Below are 20,618 nucleotides of genomic sequence, written 5' to 3'. Positions count from 1 at the left end.
TGGGGGTGCTGAGAGTCACCAGCCATAGAAAGGAATCCCTTTTGTCCCAGGGAGCCCTCCCTGAAACTGAGACACCATGTGACTAATGGCACAGATGGCCAATCACCCCAACAATCGGGTCAAACAGTGAGAGGTAGCGCCTGAGCATGCAGCTAGGGCACAAAGTGTGAGGCTAGACACCATGGGACTCGGGCAGGAAAAGATAGGAGAGAAAGAGACTACTGGAACCAACCTGGTGACTCACCCTTTGGCAATACCCTGAAACACGGAGGCACTTTTTAGAATGACTCAGAGGCAACTCCCAGACTCCTGTGAATCAATCCAGACCAAGGGAGGAAAAGTGAAAGTAACAGGGAAGACAGGCTGAGGGATCTGCTTTGTGGCTCTGCCGGGAAAGCAGCAGTCAGGGGTGAATGGGCTCAGTGCTTTGCTTGAACCCATGTGTGCCTGACATTGCACAGAAAGTGTGGTGGTGGGGGCAGATGTCCTAGTAGCCTTGTCCATTCTGTGACCCCCTCTCCTGTCATGGGAGTATTCACGTGGCAGGTGCACTAAGGGCTTTTAAGTGCCTGACCTGTGCTTGCAATTTTAATTGGCCTGGTCCTCAGCTTAAGGGAGAATGGGGGAAGGAGGAAAGGAGGGCCCTCACCCTTTTGGGTGGCAGTTACTGGGGCATAGTGGACTTTGGGGCCTTTGGAACATGCCAGAGAGTACCCCTGGCCAGAGTTCCTCAATTGCTTCCACAGACACTGGCCTGTTCACAAGCGGTTTGAAGAAAAAGAAATGAGAGAAGAAAGGAGAGTAGGGGAAAACCCCCCTGAGAATCCCCATATGGGCCACTCAATGTTGTGATCTGTGCCTGGGTTGGAAAAGAATTTCCAAATACAGAGTATTTTAGAAAGGAATGAGTTCATTACGAAAAAGAGCAGAGAAAATGAGGGTGCTGCAAGCACACGGGGTGACCTCCTGACAGACCAGGGAAAGGTAACGCTTTTCGTGGGTTAGTAGCCAATTGTTATAGTCTCAAGACACGGAAAATTCCTGCCAGAAGGGTGGCATTAGATAATTGCTTAGGATGGGTACTTTTGTCTATTCTGGGGTTAGGGAGCTGGCCGGTTTACATCAGGGGAGCTCTCGCAAAGCTTGCTATGTGGCTCGGTCACGTCCCGATGCCCATGGCGCAGGGCTCCACGCCTGTGGAACCTATCGCGTTCCACATAGAGCAGTAATCAACACAGCATGAAAAAGTTATCCTTCAATAAAAAGAAAAAAAGGAGAAAAATTTGGACAAATGAAAATGTCACAGGGTGGCTATCTTGTTGATTCTCTACTGCTACATCCATCCTCTTCCCTTAGGTAGTTACCCTCATCTGAGCTTTATATTTATAGAAACGGATTTGCCCCGAGGACTGAGACATTTAAATACCATGAATATAACATATATCACTTATGAGACCCGCTTCTAAGAATCTCTTATGAAGCAATTGCTTCCTGTCTCGTTTTGTATAAATTTTGTATCTGTACATACAAAAGGCACTCAGTTACACCTGTAGTTTATAAACAGGTTGTGCTTAGGCAATTCCTATGATTTTAGTATGAGATGCTATGACATTAATACCTGGGGACCACCAGTAGTGATAGAGCAGTGATCAATGGCTCCTTGTGTATTGGTTTTAAATTAAAGATAGCATATGCCAAAGTCATTATACTTTGAATACTTCTGTTTTAGCACAACCCAAGAGAACAATGAGAATGATAGGCACAGCATGTATTAAGTGCATAACATGTTCCAGGCCCCTCTTAGGTCCCTTCTTTGGACCATCACAAAACTCCAGAAAGGTACATTTCATCTTTCAGTGTAAAATGTCATATATAACCTTGATCCCTTAAAGCCTATGACTTTGAGCAAGATCATACTTAGCAGAGTGTTGAACTGCTGTTGATATTCACATGCCTGTAACATGGAATTTTTTATCTTCCTACAGCATCAGTTAAGGTATCTTTTATGCTATCTTCAAGTTAGGTTTATTTAACGCTAGCAAAAACATGAACTGGTAACAAAAACCTAGTACATAATCAACTAAGCAAAATGCTAATAAACTACTAAACACGTGCATACCAGTTCTAACAAGATGTGCTACAGGCACATCCATGAAACATTAGTAACCACAACATAAATAAGTAGAGGTCCTCTTGTTGGTTGGACTCTAACAGTTCCCATTATCATTGAGAGGAGTAGTAAGACTAAGACCAGATATAAAATATTAAATGCATTTAACCACACAGACTCCTTTTAAATTGCCAAGTCATTTTAGTTGAAGATAACAATTTGGGAATTAGCAGTATGATTATTGATCATTTCTCCCAGTAAGTGCCAATGTGATTTTCTCCATTTTGTGAACTCCAGTTTTATTTACTTGGATTCAAGGGATTAATTCTCAACACTTTAATCTTCCTCTTCAAGGATATCTTTTACATAGTAAATGGCACCTATAAATGCTGCAAAGAAAAGAAGGCAAAGGCGAAGAAGCATCACAGCTAATGCTCTGTTTAGACTCAGCCTTAGACTGGCTCGAATGCCTAGTTCTCTGTCAGGTGGAGGGCCACTATCTACGCTGCCACCTGGTCCTCTCTCAGTACAGTTTGGTGGTTTCCAACCTTGCTGACAGTGACAATGTTTCCGGTTGTTGCACACCCCTCTGTAATTGCATTTCCTGACATCGCAGTCAAAACCCAGGTCTTGAAAAAAAGTACAGTTTTGGTCCTTACAGTATGCTCCTGGGCCACATGTTGCACCATCCACTACAAGCCCCATTTCTGGCACATCTGTCCCGAAGTGGGCATCATACCCAAAGCAGGTTTGCGGTGTAACATCATGTACTATTATTTGATGAAAAGTAGTGTGCTCCCCACCACCAGGAATTTCCTTCACGTTGCTACAGTGCAGCATTCCACACCGAACATCATCCTGTTCACATGCAACAGGTCTTCCTCCTCCTTGAGTCAACTTCACACCACAGTTTCCAAATCGGTCACCCCTGATATTCAATACCTCGTAGCATGATGACGCAGCCTCTCTTATGTCATAGCCAAAGAGGGCTTGACACTGTAAATCACGGTCACTACAGTTTCCCCTCATACAAACAGCTGAAGGTGAGCACGGGGTTCCATCCTGGATATAAGTGTCATCTGGACAATCATGTGTCTTCCCGTTACAGTATTCTGGTAGATCACAAATACCAAGAGTATCTCTGCAAATATATCCAGGATAAGCATATTTGCAGTTTCTGCAACAACCTCCATAATCACAATCACTGCCAAGGCTGAGGGCACAATTGGAATTGCAGCACCGATCCTGAGTACAGTCTTTTAAGGTGCCACAGTCACATTCTTCATTGGGGTCTATCTTCTTGTCACCACATCGTCTTGCTATATAAGGAAAATTATCGTATGGTACATATGGAGCACTCAAACAAACATCCCACATATGTAACCGTCGGTGAATTCTCTCAAAAGTGCAATTGCTTATCATATCTAGAAGACCAGGGTTAGAATTCATGAGACAGTGTTGTCTCCGAAAACACTGACAACCTGGAACATCATGATGACAACCCAATACATGACCTATCGAATGTGCTCCAATAGTTGCAGTTAAAAATAGGTGGTATCTTGAAGCAAATACATATGATGCTCCCCAATTGGGATTGCATACTCCGTCAAAGCTGCTACCATAGGAGGCCCCAGCAATTTTATGTCCTGTTACAAGCAATGAAGTATCATGAGGAAGTTTTTCATACCATCCCCAATATTTCCATAAACCAAAGTTAGTTACTGCCTTTATAACAGTTCTAAATCTATCCAAATTGAACTTATCTCGGCCATCCCATATGCATAAAACACGTATAAAAACCTGAAGTTGACCCTGGTAATAAATGCTATGTATTATGTTATTCAAAATCACCATATTCTCTATTATATGTGTCATATTAATGTCCTGCATATATAATGAGTGAGAAACTGTGTAGTGAACTTTTAAGGCTTTCTTGTGTGGCCACCACAGATACACAGGGCCTGCTCTAGGCATTTCAGAAATCATTGCCTCCTCATACTCTTGATTTGTATCTTTCTCTTCAGCCTCACATTTCTCATCCTCTGCTGCTGTTTTCTGTGTCACAAGCTGAGAAATCAGATGCTCAAATTTGGAAGAAGCCTCCAATGGTTTGATTTCGTAAGTGAAGTCATCCAGCTGCAGCATGCCACGCAGACCCCCATAGCAGGTGTCCAGGGTGCCCATGGACCCAGGAACCCCTTCGATGTAGCTAAAGTAGTAGCAGTCTCGGGGGATATAAGGGTAGTTCTCCTGCATGGCACCTTGGTCGTTATCGGTGATAACAGGAAAATGTCTGGGCAGCAAGTTCTTCTTGACTCTCAAGTGAACCACGTGTCTTTGGCCGCTGAAGCGAATCTTGTAGGAGAGCTGGCCTTGTCTCTCAATTCCACTCACTCTGTGGGACACCTTCCTGGGAATCACAATTTCAGAAGAAGTGAAGCGCCATCCTGGTGGGTCATGGGAACAGCAGGTTGGAAACAGGAATAGCCAGAGCAGAGGCAGCCAGAGATCACCTCTCAGGTGGGCCTGGGTGCAGGCACACCCCATGAGTGAGGAAGTGTGTGACCAAAGAAAATGCACTGCGGTGGGAGGCAGGCAAGACTATCCCTGGAGCAGCAACTTTTAGACAGCAGGCTAGTCCTGAGGAGAGCAGAGACAGACTGGAGGCTGGGCAGCCCCAGAGGTGGGGGAGGGAGGGGAAGCTCTTACATAACAATGTGTCCTCATGAAGGGGAGGGGCTGTGCCAAGTGGTGCTAGGGGTCCTAACACAGGGGGGTTAGGGAAGACAAAACATGTCAGAAATGAGGAAAACAGAGTGCATATCTGGGCTGAGTGGTTCCAATCAGGGGGTTTGGTGCAAATTTGAGACAGTAATTGACTTTTTGCCCTCAAACCAAAATGAGACAAGGCTTCAATTTGTAATGAAAATACGAAATGGAGAAGAGGGTGGAAGCTTCTTTTAGTCAGACTTTTGAGGAGAGAATCAAATTCTTTCATACTTTACAAACGTGGGATGTGTTGGGGGTGATGAGTGGAACAAAACAATAGTGTCCTGAGTAGAAATGTTAGGGTGGATAATAGTTCCTTATAAAGTTAAAATTATGCCGGCCCTGTGTCTTGGTGATTCTAGCCATAGGAAGTTACCACAATGATTCTATATACATATTCATAACAGCATTATGCTTGAATTTATTCCACAGACTGGAAACAAGCAAACAGTGCTGGACAGATGAATGGCAGACACACGGGGCTATTCATTCAGTGGGAAAATCGTCAGTAAATCTGAACGAGTTTCTGGTATGTGTACGATCGTGGATGTATCTCATAGATAATATGATAACAGAAAGAAAGCAGACCAGAGAAGCAGTACATAGGACTTCCTTTGTACGACGTTCTGGAATAGTCCAAAATAATGTACGGGGAATCGAATTTTAATCAGTGCTTTGCTGATGTGAGGGAATGGAGAGATGGAGGGAACTTTCTGGAGTGATGGGAAACTTCTGAATCTTGACTGGGGTGTGTTCAAGATGAAGGTTTCCCTCCAGGGTCCACATGTTGAAATCCGACCCCCCGCCCCAGGTGATGGTATTAGCAGCTGGGGTCTTCGGGAGGTGATTGGTGCTTTTACAAGAGGCCTCAGAGAGATCCTTCAAGCCTTCTGCCCTGTGTGTTTACAGTGAGAAGGTGCATCTGTGAACCAGGAAAGGGTTCTCCAGACACTAAATTTGCTGGCGTCTTGATCTTGGTCTCACTAGCCTCCAGAACTATGAGAAATATTTTTGTTTATTACCCACCCAGACTAAGGTATTTTATTATAGTATTCTCAACACACTAAGACAGGATGGTACTTACCATCCTGTCAAACCTCAACAAGCTGCATGATTAAATCTGAGTATTTTATTGTATATGCTGAGCATACCTCGAAAAGTTGATTCACTTAAAAAGTTCTGACTTGAGCTTTTTTTTAGTTCCTTACAGAATAATGAATCATAATCTCTTTCATACATCTTTCTGCTTTCAAAAATCATTTCTGCATTGAATTGCCTGTAAATGAACTCAACTCAAACTAAGGAAGTTACCATGAGCAATTTATGTCGCCTGATTTCTCTTTTTGTGGGTCATATCTTGAAGTTGGAACCAGTAATAAGGACATTAACATTTAGAAGAGAAGACTGTCCTATTGCATAAATGTGATGTATGCAACACTGAAGGATTTTTAAAAAATTAGTGCACTCAGGAATATTCAAAAAAATACAAGTACGCTTGAACTCAGCTTGAAGTCAATTCACCATGAAAAGAATAGGTGATTTCCTATTTTTTAACTGAAGTGTAATTGAGTTATTGTATTGTTTTCAGGTATACAGCATAGTGATTCAATATTTTTATGGATTATATTCACTGAAAGTTGCTATCCTTTAAATATCTGATGCCAGATGCCACTCCCTTCTGCCTCCAAAGTTTCCACAGAAAAGTCAGCTGATGGCCTTTTGATTTAGTGTTTTCCTTTTCTTCTTCTATATACCCAGGTGTGGAGTTGCCGGATCATGTGGTGCATTTACTTTTAATTTTCTGGTAATCCTCCCTACTGTTTTCCTTAGTGTACCGATTTACATTCCTAACAACAGTGCACAACGCTTCCCTTTCCTCTGTATCCTCACTAACACTTGTTGTCTTTTTGATGATAGCTCTTCTGAGAGGTTCATGAAGTCATATCTCATTGTAGTTTTGATTTAAATTTCCTTAATGATTAGCGATGTTCAACACCTTTTCATATGCATATTGGCCATGTGTGTGTCTTTCTTGGAGAAGTGTCTATTCAGGTCTTCTGCCCATTTTCTAATTGGGTCGTTTGGTTTTCTATTTGATATTGAGTTATTATATACTTTGCATAATAATCCCTTATCCATCATTGCATCTCCAAATAATTTTTCCCATTCAGTAGATTGTCTTTGAGTTCAGTTAGTTCAATCACTCAGTTGTGTCCGACTCTTTTGGACCCCATGAATTGCAGCACGCCAGGCCTCCCTGTCCATCACCAACTCCCGGAGTTCATCCAAACCCATGTCCATTGAGTCGGTGATGCCATCCAGCCATCTCATCCTCTGTCGTCCTCTTCTCCTCCTGACCCCAATCCCTCCCAACATCAGAGTCTTTTCCAATGAGTCAACTCTTTGCATGAGGAAGCCAAAGTACTGGAGTTTCAGCTTTAGCATCATTCCTTCCAAAGAACACCCAGGACTGATCTCCTTTAGAATGGACTGGTGGATATCCTTGCAGTCCAGGGACTCTCAAGAGTCTTCTCCAACACCACAGTTCAAAAGCATCAATTCTTTGGTGCTCAGCTTTCTTCACAGTCCAACTCTCACATCCATTCACGACTACTGGAAAAACCATAGCCTTGACATGGACCTTTGTTGGCAAAGTAATGTCGCTGCTTTTGAATATGCTATCTAGGTTGGTCATAACTTTCCTTCCAAGGAGTAAGCGTCTTTTAATTTCATGGCTGCAGTCACCATCTGCAGTGATTTTGGAGCCCCCCAAAATAAAGTCTGACACTGTTTCCACTGTTTCCCCATCCACTTCCCATGAATTGATAGGACCAGATGCCATGATCTTCGTTTTCTGAATGTTGAGCTTTAAGCCAACTTTTTCACTCTCCTCTTTCACTTTCATCAACAGGCTTTTGAGTTCCTCTTCTCTTTCTGCCATAAGAGTGGTGTCATCTGCATAATGAGATTATTGATATTTCTCCCAGCAACCTTGATTCTAGCTTGTGCTTCTTCCAGCCCGGCGTTTCTCATGTACTCTGCATATAAGTTAAATAAACAGGGTGACAATATACAGCCTTGACATACTCCTTTTCCTATTTGGAACCAGTCTGTTGTTCCATGTCCAGTTCTAACTGTTGCTTCCTGACCTGCATATAGGTTTCTCAAGAGGCCGGTCAGGTGGTCTGGTATTCCCATCTCTTTCAGAATTTTCCTCAGTTTATTGTGATCCACACAGTCAAAGGCTTTGGCATAGTCAATAAAGCAGAAATAGATGTTTTTCTGGAACTCTCTTGATTTTCCCATGATCCAGTGGCAATTTGATCTCTGGTTCCTCTGCCTTTTCTAAAACCAGCTTGAACATCTGGAAGTTCATAGTTCACGTATTGCTGAAGCCTGGCTTGGAGAATTTTGAGCATTACTTTACTAGCGTGTGAGATGAGTGCCATTATGTGGTAGTTTGAGCATTCTTTGGCATTGCCTTTCTTTGGGATTGGAATGAAAACTGACCTTTTCCAGTCCTGTGGCCACTGCTGAGTTTTCCAAATTTGCTGGCATATTGAGTGCAGCACTTTCACAGCATCATCTTTCAGGATTTGGAATAGCTCCACTGGAATTCCATCACCTCCACTAGCTTTGTTCGTAGTGATGCTTCCTAAGGCCGTGACTTCACATTCCAGGATGTCTGGCTCTAGGTCAGTGATCACACCATCGTGATTATCTGGGTCGTGAAGATCTTTTTTGTACAGTTCTTCTGTGTATTCTTGCCATTTCTTCTTAATATCTTCTGCTTTTGTTAGGTCCATACCTTTTTTATCCTTTATCGAGCCCATCTTTGCATGAAATGTTCCCTTGGTATCTCTGATTTTCTTGAAGAAATCTGTAGTCTTTCCCGTTCTGTTGTTTTCATCTATTTCTTTGCATTGATTGCTGAGGAAGGCTTTCTTATCTCTCCTTGCTATTCTTTGGAAGACTGCATTCAGATGCTTATATCTTTCCTTTCTCCTTTGCTTTTCACTTCTCTTCTTTTCACAGCTATTTGTAAGGCCTCCCCAGACAGCCATTTTGCTTTTTTGCATTTCTTTTCCATGGGGATGGTCTTGATCCCTGTCTCCTGTACAATGTCATGAACCTCCGTCCATAGTTCCTCAGGCAGTCTGTCTATCAGATCTAGTCCCTTAAATCTATTTCTCACTTCCACTGTATAATCATAAGGGATTTGCTTTAGGTCATACCCGAATGGTCTAGTGGTTTACCTTACTTTCTTCAATTTAAGTCTGAATTTTGCAATAAGAAGTTCATGATCTGAGCCACAGTCAGCTCCCGGTCTTACTTTTGCTGACTGTATAGAGCTTGGCTGCAAAGAATGTAATCAATCTGATTTCGGTGTTGACCATCTGGCATCTCCAAATAATTTTTCCCATACAGTAGATTGTCTTTTAGTTTTGTGAATAGTTTACTTTGCTATGCAAAAGCTTTTAAGTTTAATTAGGCCCCATTTATTTATTTGTGCTTGTGTTTCTTTTGCCTTAGGAGACAGATCCAAAAGAATACTGCTGTGATATTTTTCAAGGAGTGTATGCCCATGTTCTCTTTTAAGTGTTTTATGGTTTCTGGTTTAGGGCTGTCACGCGAGCGTATGTTTCTCGGTTCCTTGTCTCATCACAACAAAGATTTGCAATGATGGAGCGTCACAGCTCTCAGGTCTTGGATAGACCATGTTATAGCTCTCAGGTCGTGAAAGGACCGTGTTATAGCTCTTAGACAAATCAGTGTTACAGCTCAATTTTATTTAGAAGATAGCAGGAAAATCCATCTTCAAGGCGTGAGGGCATGTCGATCCAAAGACGGGAAGAGAAGAGCGCCCCAGTGTGCGGGAGAGAGAGCGAGCTAGCTTTGGCTCCTCTTTTTATATGTTTATGTCTCCCTAGGCCTGTCCCATGTAAATTGGGCCAGCCAGGAGTGTTGTTTGCTTTACCTGAGGTCCTCACTCTGGTCCTCGGACCTTCTTTTGTTCTATTTTCACGGGCTTTTCCCTTCTTTGTCTTGTAGCCACCGCCATTTTGGACTCCTTTCCCCTATTCTACCTACCTAACATTTCCAAACCCTCAGGAGATGGGAGGCCCAATTCTTTGGGAATAGGGGCATCGAGGTCTTTTTGGCTATTTCCTGCTCTACTGGGATGGCTAGGGGTATTGGGCCTCCTGTCCATCTAAGGGTGTGTGATATTTTTCGTGGTCAGCTGTAGTTTTATGTCTTTGTTGAACTGGCACTGCGTGTTGTAGCTTGTTGACCTGGGCAGAGACAAAACAGGTAAGACAATTGAGAGTACATGGAATAATCATAAGCATCATCAATATAGCATAACAAGCACTAGTAGAGACATCAGTCAATTTTAAACTCACATGGTCAGGATGGCTCAAGTCCCTCCTTGTTCAGGGATCAGAAGATCTATCTCCTGTCTGTTTTGGAGTACAATCTCTGTCAAGCTGTGTTGGCTCCTTAGAGTTATCCTGAGAAATCTTATCTCCAGAAACCAGGTTTTGGGGGTGTTCATTAGAATGACACTCATTGGTAGTTCTGAATAGGTATCTGAGATCTCCCAGGGGCTCACAGGTGTATTGAGTATCCTCTTCTGTTTTCTTCCATGGCTTGACTCGTGAGTAGTGAATCCAGGAGTCATGTCCTGGTACCTTGACTGTTGTGGGGGTAGAAAGTATTACAGGGTAGGGGCCCTTCCATGTGGGCTGGAGTTGAGCCTTTGGGGACCCATCTTTCCAGACTTTAATTAGGACTTGAGTCCCTGGAGCATATAGTGGTGACTCCTTAGAATCTTTTGGGTCCTGGTTCATACCCCACAAGCATATATCCTGTTGGAATTGCCCAATGGCCTCGGTATAAGACTGGAGGGTCTGAACCTCTGGATCTAGGAAGAGGTCATTGACATAAACAAAAGGTCTCCCATATAGCATCTCATAAGGACTAAGACCAACCTGTTCCTTAGGGGCAATACGGGTGTGGAGGAGAGCTATTGGTAAAGCCTCCTTCCATCCCAGGGAGGTCTCCTGGGTTATCTTTTTATCGCTGATTTTAAGAATTGATTGGCTCCTTCTAGTTTTTCTGAAAATTGCGGCCTCCAGGCACAATGGAGATAATAAGTAATGCCCAGTGCGCTCGAGACCCCTTGGGTGACCTTAGAAGTAAATGATGTCCCATTGTCACTTTGTAATGACCTGGGCAGACCAAATCTTGGAATGATTTCATGGAGCAGTTTTTTTACCACCTCCTCAGCCTTCTCAGTCCAGGTGGGAAAGCCTTCAATCCATCCTGTGAATGTATCTATCATGACTAATAGGTATTTATACCCTTGAGAAACTGGCATCTGGGCGAAGTCCATCTGCCAGTCCTCTACTGGGTAGGCCCCACGTCGTTGGATGGGCTGGGCCAGCTGGGGTCTTCAGGCTCCTTGGGGGTTGTTTAGTTGGCAAGTGGGACAAGAGGAGACCACCTGTCTTATAGTTGTTTGGAAGCCTGTTCTTCTGAAGGACCTTTCTAGTAATCTTTGAAGGGACTTTTCCCCCAAATGAGTGGTAGCATGTAAGGAGTTAACCAACTTCCATTGGAGGTTCCCAGGCAGAAAAAGGAGTCCCTCCTTTTGGAACCACCCCATATGATCTTCTTGAAAGCCCTCGCTCTTAGCTTTAAGAGTCTCATCTTCAGTATATGAAGGAGTTTCTGGCAAATTAGTCTGTGGAACTAAGGTGGCAACCCCTATTAGGTCATGGTTCTGTAATGCTGTTCTCCTAGCTGCCTGATCAGATGCTTGGTTCCCTCGTGCCACTTCTGTGTTCCCTTTTTGGTGTCCTTTACAGTGGGAGACTGAAACCTCAGTGGGCAGATGGACTGCCTCCAAGAGTTGAAGAATCTGATCACCATATTTGATTGGGGACCCTCGGGTGGTAAAGTGGCCCCTTTCTTTCCAAATAGCCACATGTGCATGTAGCACCAGAAAGGCATACTTGGAGTCAGTGTAAATGGCTATTCTTTTTCCTTTTCCCAGCTCTAAAGCTCGAGGCAGGGCTATGAGCTCAGCTAATTGGGCCGAAGTACCTGGTGGTAGAGGCTTAGCCTCTATGGTCTCAAAATTGGAGACTACTGCATACCCGGCTCTTCTTCCATCCAAGACAAAGCTGCTTCCATCAGTGTACCAGATTTCCTCAGGATTAGTCAGAGGATCTTCTGACAATCCCTTTCGGGGTTTTGTGTAGTGGTCCAAGGTTTCTAGACAAGAGTGAAAGGGGAGAGAGCCCTCGGGGATAGGCAGGAGGGTGGCTGGGTTAAGAACCTCACAAGGGCATATAGTGAGGCCTGGATCAAGCATTACTTGATATCTGAGGATTCTTTGATCAGACATCCATAAATGGCCTCTCCCGTTTAGGAGTTGTTTTACTTGGTGGCTGATAAAAATAGTTTGCCCCCAAAGGAGAGTTTTAAAGCATCTTCTATCATGATTGCAATAGCTGCAAGACTTCAAAGGCAGCGGGGCCAGCCTCGGGTGGTTGGACCGAGCCTCTTGGATAAGTAAGCTACAGGCTGGGGCTCAGATCCCAACCTCTGAGTTAACACTCCCAAGGCTATTTCCTTTCTTTCATGGACATAAAGTTGGAATGCTTTTTCTGGGTCTGGCAACCTCAAGGCAGGTGCCTGACTTAAGGCCTGTTTTAGTGTAGCCTCTGCCTCCTTTTGAGGAGTTCCCCACATCAGTGGGATTGAATCATCTCGTCCCTTTAAGCTTTCATATAAGGGCAGGGCAATTAGACCATAGTTGGGTATCCAGATTCTACAATACCCAGTTAGCCCCTGGAAAGCTCGCAATTGTTTTTGAGTCATGGGGGAGGACAACTGGAGGATTCCTCGTACCCGATCAGAGGACAGCCTCCTGGGCCCGTGTGTAATCTGAACTCCCAGGTAAGCCCCTTTGTCTTGACCATCTGTGCCTTAGCACAGGAGACTTTATATCCCCTTTCTGCCAAGAAGTTTAGAACCTGAATTGTATGTTGTTGGGCACTTTTCTCCTCTGGAGAGCAGATTAGTAGGTCATCTACATATTGTAATATTTTCCCATTAGGTCCCAGGTCCAGATCTAGGAGATCCCGGCTAAGGGCCTGTCCAAACAGGTGGGGGCTATCTCTGAACCCCTGAGGTAATATTGTCCAAGTCATCTGTTGGTGTTTTTCTCCTGGGGCCTCCCACTCAAAGGCAAAAAGGTATTGGGATTCTTTAGCCAGTGGTATGCAAAAAAATGCATCTTTGAGATCCAAAACTGTAAACCACTTGGCACTGGGTGGGATTTCTCCCAAGATTACATAGGGATTGGGTACTGTGGGATAGAGGGGGACTACAGCTTCATTTATGATCTGGAGATCTTGAACCATTCGCCAGGTTCCGTCTTTTTTCTTTACTGAGAGGATTGGGGTGTTACATGGCGAACTGGTGGGAACCAATAGCCCACAAGCAAGGAATTTGTTTATTAAAGGCTGTAGTCCCTCCCCAGCCTCTCTTTTGAGAGGATATTGTTTCCGGTTAGGAAACCGAGTGGGATCTTGGAGGACAATGATGACGGGTTCAGCTTGGTGGGCTCATCCAGGAATCCCCTGGTCCCACACCTGGGGGTTAATTTTGTCTTCCCATAGTTTTTGGTCCCTCTCTATTGAAGGTGTAATGGGTTCTTCAGTAGTAACCAGGAGCTGTAGAGCTCTAGGGGCTGAAAAACTTCCCATCACAAGGGTGGTCCCCAGTTTAGTGAGTATCAGATCAAATCAGTCGCTCAGTCATGTCCGACTCTTTGCGACACCATGAATCGCAGCACACCAGGCCTCCCTGTCCATCACCAACTCCTGGAGTTCACTCAGACTCACGTCCATCGAGTCAGGGAAGCCATCCAGCCATCTCATCCTCTGTCGTCCCCTTCTCCTCTTGCCCCCAATCCCTCCCAGCATCAGAGTCTTTTCCAATGAGTCAACTCTTCGCATGAGGTGCCCAAAGTACTGGAGTTTCAGCTTTAGCATCATTCCTTCCAAAGAAATCCCAGGGCTGATCTCCTTCAGAATGGACTGGTTGGATCTCCTTTCAGTCCAAGGAACTCTCAAGAGTCTTCTCCAACACCACAGTTCAAAGCCATCAATTCTTTGGCGCTCAGCCTTCTTCACAGTCCAACTCTCACATCCATACATGACCACAGGAAAAACCATAGCCTTGACTAGCCGAAACTTTGTTGGCAAAGTAATGTCTCTGCTTTTGAATATGCTATCCAGGTTGGTCATAACTTTCCTTCCAAGGAGTAAGTGTCTTTTAATTTCATGGCTGCAGTCACCATCTGCAGTGATTTTGGAGCCCAGAAAAATAAAGTCTGACGCTGTTTCCCCTGTTTCCCCATCTATTTCCCATGAAGTGATGGGACCGGATGCCATGATCTTCGTTTTCTGAATGTTGAGCTTTAAGCCAACTTTTTCACTCTCCACTTTCACTTTCATCAACAGGCTTTTGAGTTCCTCTTCACTTTCTGCCATAAGGGTGGTGTCATCTGCATATCTGAGATTATTGATATTTCTCCCGGCAGTCTTGATTCCAGCTTGTGTTTCTTCCAGTCCAGCATTTCTCATGATGTACTCTGCATATAAGTTAAATAAACAGGGTGACAATATACAGCCTTGACGTACTCCTTTTCCTATTTGGAACCAATCTGTTGTTCCATGTCCAGTTCTAACTGTTGCTTCCTGACCTGCATACAAATTTCTCAAGAGGCAGATCAGGTGGTCTGGTATTCCCATCTCTTTCAGAATTTTCCACAGTTTATTGTGATCTACACAGTCAAAGGCTTTGGCATAGTCAATAAAGCAGAAATAGATGTTTTTCTGGAACTCTCTTGCTTTTTATATGATCCAGCGGATGTTGGCAATTTGATCTCTGGTTCCTCTGCCTTTTCTAAAACCAACTTGAACATCAGGAATTTCACAGTTCACATATTGCTGAAGCCTGGCTTGGAGAATTTTGAGCATTACTTTACTAGCATGTGAGATGAGTGCAGTTGTGCGGTAGTTTGAGCATTCTTTGGCATTGCCTTTCTTAGGGAGTAGGACACTCAGGGACCACCAGAAACTGGTGGGAAAATATGTGGCCATCCCAGCAACAAAGAAGTGCTCGGGTGAATCTGTTAGTAGTTGCTTTTCCTGTGGCACCCAAAATGGTACAGGTTTGGGAGGAGAAGGCTCCGGAGTAGGAGATCAAGACAGAGTAGGTAGCCCCTGTGTCAACCAAGAAATTCTTGGACCTACCTGCCACATGGAGTTGCACCCTTGGCTCCAGCCCCGTGATGGTTATCTGTGACAGGCGGGCTGGCTGGAGTGGGCCGCTTCAGTCCTCTTGAACCATCGTGAGGGTAGGCTTGGCGCTTGACCTTGAGGCTCTTGGGTCTCGAGAACAGAGTGCTGCCCGATGTCCCAGTTGATGGCATTTGTGGCAAGCCGTTCTAGGAGACTTGTCATGGTTTGGACACTCTGGCCCAATGCCCCGCCTGTCTACAGATTAAGCATTTGCTTAGTGCCTTGTCCTTCAAGGACTCGGGGTTTGCCATAGGGCTTCCCTGGAAGGGGGCCAGCATCTGGGCATGCCTTGTCTCTTTCTTTCTCTCCCTCTCCTAGGCCTTGGCCTCCTTCTCCTGTTCTCTGTTCTAAAAGGTATTGGTGGCTGTCTGGACCATCTCATCTAAAGAGGCAGCCGAGTCCTGCTGTTGTAGCTGTTGTAACTTAATTCTGATATCTGATGCACATTGGGACAGGAATTTGTCCTTTAAAATCACCTACCCCTCGTAAGAGTCTAAGTCCAGATTGGTAAACTTTTTGAGTGCTATTTTAGCCTTTCCAGAAAGGCAATGGGGTTCTCATTGGGCTCCCGAGTTATTGCTGAGACCCAGGCATAGCTAATTACTTTTTATTGTGCTGCTTTCAGTCCTGCCTTCACACGGATTAGAAAATGATCCCTTTCCCAGATGTGCTCAGGGTCATTATAATTCCAGTTAGGATCGGAGGAGGGGACTGCAGTTTCCCCTACTGGGTATCTATCACCAGACATGTGAAGCCCTGTTGCATACCTCCAGGCTTCCTTTAAGACCCTAGTATGTTCAGGGTCAGATAATATTTGACTAAATCTTACCATGATGTCTTTCCACGTCAAGTCAAAGGCCAAGGTAATATGTTGGAATATATCTATATATTTGCCTGGGTCATCTGTATAGCTTCCCAGGTCTTGTTTGATCTGTCTTAGTTCTAAGAAGGAGAAGGGTTTATGGACCCGGGTTGGTCCGAATTCTCCTCCAGTTTCAACTAAGGGACATACTCGAGCTGGCCTTTGTGGAGGGGGTGCTCCCAGATATGGGGGCACGTTTGGATACAAGGAAGGAGCACCAAGGAACTCGGGAGCTGTGGGAGGTGAGCCTTCACGGGGTGGTTGGGGGGGGGGTTCCTTTTCTTGGTTGCCTGTGCCTAACACCATTTGCCTAGTGGGCTCACTTTGAGGGCGTACAACAATCCCATACTTAAGACAGAGTTCCTTCATATCTCTTAGTCGGAATAAAATTTGGACATAGGGGATCTCTGTCCATTTCCCTTGTCTTTTGCAGAATAATTCTAACTGCAAGATGGTATTGTAATTTAAAGTCCCATCCTCAGGCCAGTGTTCCTTGTCCCCCAGTGGATACTGTGGCCATGCAGTGGCACAAAAGAATTTCAAGTGACTTCTTAGAGCTAGAGGGTCAAACAGCTTCCAGTTATCAAGGATGCATCTCAAGGGCCTCTGCCGGGAAGTGGATTGGTTATTTCCCATCTGAAAGACAGTAATGACAGGAGAAAAGAAAAAGACCTCCTTTGATTTTCATGGGTGGACTTCCTTAGGGGTGAGTCTGAAGCTTATCCTACCCAGAACTGTTGCAGCCTGAGAGCCAGGCGTCCCCGGGTCAGGGTGCAGATCCCCAGGCAGGCTGAGGCGTGACAGCCTCCTAGAGATTGAATCCCCGGGCAGGTCGAGGCGTGACGACCTCCCGAGAATTGGGTCTCTGGACAGGTCGAGGCATGATGACCTCCTGGGATCCCCGGACTGGAGTTGAGCATCCCCAAGGTCTCCAGCATGACCAGTGCTGGGTAGAATTAAGGGGTTTGTAACTCATTGCTAGTTTGCCCACCGTGGACGGGAATAGATGTGATGTAAGCTCATCCTACCTAGTACTGTTGCAACCTGAGAGCCAGGTGTCCCTGGGTCAGGGTGCAGATCCCCAGGCAGGCTGAGGCATGACAGCCTTTTAGAGATCGAATCCCTGGGCAGGTGGAGGCATGACAGCCTCCCGAGAATTGGGTCCCTGGGCAAGTCGAGGCGTGACGACCTTCTGGGACCCCTGGGACTGGCGGATCGCCGAGCAGGTTGAGGCGTGACAACTTTTTGAGGACCAGATCCCTAGGCAGATCAAGGTGTGATGACTTCCTGGGACCCCTGGACTGGAGTTGGGCATCCCCAAGATCTCCAGTGTGACCAGTACCGGGTAGGATTAGGGGCTTGGACATTATAGAGTATTTCCCTTCCAAGGCCAGCTATTTTCTGATTGTCTCTCCAGAAGATTGTAGAGGCAACCTTGTGGGTCTGGATGGGGCTCAGGAAAAGAGCATGAAACAGGACGGAAGGGGGCAGAGCACAACCTTTGAAAGAATGACATAGCACAAGGGTATAATGTAAACCAATTAAAATCAATTGGGTCCAAGATGACAAGTCAAATTCAAGTAAACCTTAATCCCCAATCTATAAGCCAACAGACACACCCAGGGGGGCAGGACATCTCCAAGGCACTGTCAAAAGATGGAGGAGTGGATGGTTCCCCAAAGGCTGGGATGATCCTCTCACTCATTAGCATATGAATTCACCCCGCTAGCAAAATGCGGCCTAGCCAGGCTGCATTCCTTGGCCTGTACCCTGTAGAGTGGGCGCCTCTCTCTGAAACTTAACAAGTCTACCTCTTACTTATCACTTTGACTCTCAATGAATTTTTGCAATGAGACCTCAGAGCCTGAGCTTAATTAGGTACCCAAAGCCATTCTGGGTTTTGGTTGGGCTCAAGTCCCGGGAGAGGGCTGAAGGACAGGAGGAAAAAGCAGTAGGAAAAACTTGCCAAGGAATCCCCTTCATAGCCTGCCGGAAATTTTGCTTAATATCTGACCGATGCTCACAGTTTTATTGGTCTGATCCTTGGCACAGAGAAGAGAAAGGACAGAAGAACCCCCACCGGCTTGTGTAACAGCTACTGGGGCTCAGCAGATAGCGCCTTTGGGACATGCTGAGGAGTAGCCTCTCCAGAGTCCCTCAGTTGTGCCCCCTGCCACCCGCCTGTTCGCGGGAGGTTTGAGGAAACACGAAATGAGAGATTGTAAAGGAATTAAGATTTCGTTAGGTATGTCCCTCAAGCCATAGGAGCAAGGACCTCCTACCTTAACCGGAGGTCTTCTGGAATCTGAGACTGGGCCGCGTGAGCTTTCTGCTGAATTCGTTTTTCACTGTCCTGGTTTCCAGCACAATGGGCCTTCCCCTGCGCTGGGTTTTCTTCCCGTTCGGCTTCTACTGCGGGAGCCTCACTGAGTGGGCTCCTGCTGTGCTTGGCCCCTTCCGCGCAGAGTTTGTTTCAGCCAGGTTAAACCCGAGTCACGGCACCATAGATGTCATGTATGTTCCTTGGTTCTTTGTCTCGTCACAACAAAGATTGGAATGACGGACATGAAAGCCCCCTCGGAATGTCACAGCTCTCCGGTCTTGGATAGACCGTGTTATAGCTCTCAGGTCGCGAAACCACCGTGTTATAGCTCTTAGACAAACCAGTGCTACAGCTCAGTGTTACAGCTGTATTTTATTTAGAAGAGAGCAGGAAAATCCATCTTCGAGGCATGAGGGCACGTCGATCCAAAGACGGGAAGAGAAGAACGCCCCAGCTCGCAGGAGAGAGAGCGAGCTAACTTTGGCTCCTCTTTCTATATGTTTATGTCTCCCTAGGCCTGTCCCATGTAAATTGGGCCAGCCGGGAGTGCTGTTTGTTTTACCTGAGGTCCTCACTCCGGTCCTTGGACCTTCTTTTGTTCTATTTTCACAAGCTTTTCCCTTCTTTGTCTTGTAGCCACCGCCATTTTGGACTCCTTTCCCCTATTCTACCTACCTAATAGGTCTTTAGTCCATTTTGAGTTTATTTTTGTATATGGGGTGAGGAAATGCTCTTGTTTGCTGTACAGACAGCAAAGTCGCTCAGTCATGTATGACTCTTTGCGACCCCATGGACTATACAGTCCATGGAATTCTCCAGGCAAGAATACTGGAGTGCATAGCCTTTCCCTTCTCCAGGGGATCTTCCCAACCCAGGGATCGAACCCAGGTCTCCCGCATTGCAGGCGGATTCTCTACCAACTGAGCTGTCAGGGAAGCCCATTGCCAAAGCCCTTGACAAGTTTTGCTCTGCATTACTCCTGGAGGCCTCAATCCTCAGGAAAGGGAGAAAGAGCCAATCATTTCCTCAAAACATTCTCGAAAAACTAATCCGGGAAACTAAACAAGTTTGGGTAACCCTGTTACCTATTGCCCTCCTTAGCAGTAGAATAACTCCCAAGTATCCCTCAGATTGAGTCCACATACATTCTTTCTAACATCAGACCTCCTTATGGACAGGGACGCCCTAGGGCTATAGTATTATGTAACCAAACTCTCAGTGTTCTAACAGGCCATTAGGGAATTTGGCCCAGAAGCCAACCCTCCTAGCCCTCATTCAGCCATTCTATATCAACTTGGGGATAGAGTCCTTAATGGAACTTGGAAGGACAGTTCTCCCAAGTCCCAGCTGGTTCCTGTTTGAAAGGGACTTCTTCCAGTCTTCCTTTCCTCACCTACAGCCATCACGGTTTCAGGAATCTCCAGCCGGATTCACCACTTTGGTGGGGGGAGCCTTGGAAACTGCCCTCTGAAGACTCAGGCACTCCAGCATCCTACGCCTCTGAACCACTTGAAGACCTTAAATTCCTCTTCAAAAGGACCAAAGATAAGTAACAATCGAACTCTTTAAATAAATACATGATCAACTGCCCGTGTTGTGCTGCTGATATCGTGATTGTCCTTTCTTTCTTCCAGTCTTGTGCCCTCCTGTGGATGATCCTGTCTCACACCTGTGGTACCTAGCCTTGGTTGTCTGGTCTTTCTGAGGCCTACACCAGGCATCATTCTTGACTAAATGCCCCTCAAACTCACCGTTGGGCTCCAGAATCACTGAGGACCGTGACTGAAGCCATGAAATTAAAAGACACTTGCTTATTGGAAGAAAAGCTCTGACAAACCTAGACAGTGTATTAAAAAGCAGAGACATCACTTTGCCAACAAAAGGTTGTATAGTCAAAGCTATGGTTACTCCATTAGTCACGTACAGATGTGAGAGATGAAACATAAAGAAGGCTGAGTGCCGAACGCCTGATGCTTCTGAACTGTGGTGCTGGAGAAGACTGTTGAGAGTCCCATGTTCAGACCAGTCAGTTCTAAAGGAAATCAACCCTGAATATTCACTGGAAGGATGCTGAAGCTGAAGCTCCAGTACTTTGGCCATCTGACATGAAGAGCCGACTCACTGGAAAAGACCCTGATACTGGGGAAGATTGAGGGTAGGAGGAGAAAGGGG

General features: G+C 45.5%; 1 long non-coding RNA gene across 2 annotated transcripts; it reads left to right on the top strand.

The window, feature by feature from the left end:
- The first annotated feature begins 474 nt into the window (after positions 1–474).
- On the top strand, positions 475–20,036 carry LOC123327982. Of its 2 annotated transcripts, none has more exons than XR_006542650.1 (3): positions 475–4,228; positions 5,312–5,408; positions 19,861–20,036. It is a non-coding gene; the product is annotated as an uncharacterized LOC123327982 (long non-coding RNA). The 2 variants fall into 2 exon arrangements; XR_006542649.1 differs by having other exon boundaries at positions 19,846–20,036.
- The last annotated feature ends 582 nt before the right edge of the window (positions 20,037–20,618 follow it).

Source organism: Bubalus bubalis, chromosome 11, assembly GCF_019923935.1.
Source record: "Bubalus bubalis isolate 160015118507 breed Murrah chromosome 11, NDDB_SH_1, whole genome shotgun sequence".
Lineage (NCBI taxonomy): Eukaryota > Metazoa > Chordata > Mammalia > Artiodactyla > Bovidae > Bubalus > Bubalus bubalis.
The sequence above is the reverse complement of the archived record's forward strand: the minus strand, read 5'-3'. Positions and strand labels throughout refer to the sequence as shown.